The sequence below is a fragment of the Chrysochloris asiatica genome, unplaced genomic scaffold, assembly GCF_000296735.1.
Source record: "Chrysochloris asiatica unplaced genomic scaffold, ChrAsi1.0 scaffold00070, whole genome shotgun sequence".
Lineage (NCBI taxonomy): Eukaryota > Metazoa > Chordata > Mammalia > Afrosoricida > Chrysochloridae > Chrysochloris > Chrysochloris asiatica.
The window spans coordinates 14168542-14170804 of NW_006408588.1; the positions used below are offsets into that span (position 1 = coordinate 14168542).

The window sequence follows — 2263 nt, forward strand, 5'->3', positions numbered from 1 at the left end:
AGTGTCGCTATGATTGGGAATGGACTTGAGGGCACTTAACAACAGCAACAACAAGAGCTTACATAGATGATAGCTGCTTGAAACATTAGTACATAGTCATTCCTTTTTCCAGGGTTTGTTTAGCTCAAGCATTTCGTCTTTCTGCTATGCTAATCACCAGGTTGATTTTACATTCTTAGCCTTGTCACCCACCACTTCTCTGTCAGTTTGTCTTACTGTGGTGGCTTGTGTATTGCTGTGATTCTGGAAGCTATGCCACTGGTATTTTAAATACCAGCAGGGTCACCCATGGTGGACAGGTCTCAGCTGAACTTCCAGACTGAGATAAACTAGGAAGAAGGAGAGGCAGACCACTTCTAAATGATTTTTTAAGTAGCACCAGAACATTATCAGATACAGTGCTGGAAGATGAGCCCCTCAGGTTGGAAGGTACTCAAAATACAACTGGGGAAGAGCTGCCTGCTCAAAGTAGAGTTGACCATGATGATGTATGTATATGGCGCAGAGTTTCCAGAACCTTCATTTCCTGATGGGGTGCAAGTCAAAATAAGAAGAAACAGTTGTGAATGTCCACTTATAATTGGAACCTGGAATAATAGATCAAGTATGAATCTAGAAAAACTGGAAGTCGTCACAAATGAAATGTCATGCATAAAGATTGATATCTTAAGCATTATTGAGCTGAAATGGATAAGTGTCATTGCTAGGAGTGACAAATTAAAGAATGAGATCGTGTATCAAAAACAGAATTTCAAGTTCTATCTTGAAGTACAATGTTTTCTGAAGTAGGGTAATATCCATATACCTACAAGGAAAGCCAATTAATACCACTGTTATTCAAGTTTACGATATCAAACTTCTACCAACTTCTTCAGTCTGAAACTGATCAAACATGCAATCAAGATGCACCAATAAGCTGACAGTACAGGGATGCACCAGGAGCAGGAGCCTGGAACAAAGGAGCCAAGTGGCTGAGGAGTGGGTTTGGGGAGGGAAAGCCCAGGCCAGAAGGTCCCAGCAGGAAGAAGCCCAAGTGTCAGCTGATTTCCATCCAAGGTACCTGGGACCTTGTTTACTAATAACAGCTGGAGCATCTCTTCCAAGTTACCAGAGTCTGCTCTCTTGCCCCCTACTCCTGGTGCATCTGGCCCCCCTAATCTTCCCTTCCCCGGGAAGTGGAAAATCCAGAATGAAAGGCAAGAAAGGTGTTGTTGCAGTGTCTGGCTATGAGACTGAGGATGATGACATCAGGAACATTCCCCTGGACCTGCCAGCTCAGGCAAAAGGAAGAAGGGGCAACCTGCCCAAGGAATCTGTTCACATTTTCCGGGATTGGCTATATGAACACCAGTACAATGCTTATCCCTCAGAATAAGAAAAGGCCTTGCTGTCCCAACAAACACAATTATCTACGCTACTGGTTTGTTCATCAACGCCACCAGCCACAGGCTCCTCCTTGACATGCTGAGAAAGGAAGGTAAAGATCCAAATCAGTTCACAATTTCCTGCCATGAGGCCAATATTTCTGAAGCTAGCTCCGTGGAGTCTGCAATGGGCATCAAAAACTTCATGCCAGCTGTAGAGGAGAGCCCATTTCATTCCTGTATAGCTGGACCAAACCCCACCCTATGGAGGCCACTGTCTCCTAAACCATCTCCCCAGGGTCAATTTTGGCTCGACCATCAGTGATCTGCCATACTACGGTAACTGCATCCAATGATGTGCCTTTCCCACTCTGTCAGTGAGTAGATGTGGGACAAAACATGTATGTACAGCGGATCGCAGGTAGCAACTGTACAGACACTGCTCTCATCTACCCAGAGGACTCATGTAAATCTGGACCAAGTACAAACACACAAAGTGGCCTTTTCAATACTCTTCCTCCTAACCCACCAGATTTCAACCAAGATTTCAGTGGATTTCAACTGCTAGTCGATTTTGCACTCAAAAGGGCTGCAGAGATGGGCTTCACGCAAAACTAATGGCTTAACCCTTTTTTCAAGCAAAACAGTTCTCAAAAACGCCATCATTGCCAGGATAATGGCAAGAGACAAATTGCATTATTTAATGTATTTTTTATTAATATTTGCATATGGTGGTTATGTGCCGTGGAGTTGGTTCCAACTCATAGCGACCCTGTACAGGGTTTCCGAGGCTGTAAATCTTTACGGGAGCAGAAAGCCTAATCTTTCTCCCGTGGAACAGCTGGTAGTTTCGAACTGCTGACCTTGGGGTTCGCAGCCCGATTCGTAACCACTAAGCT

General features: G+C 44.4%; 1 pseudogene; it reads left to right on the forward strand.

The window, feature by feature from the left end:
* The first annotated feature begins 1189 nt into the window (after positions 1-1189).
* On the forward strand, positions 1190-1990 carry LOC102818131 (annotated as a pseudogene).
* The last annotated feature ends 273 nt before the right edge of the window (positions 1991-2263 follow it).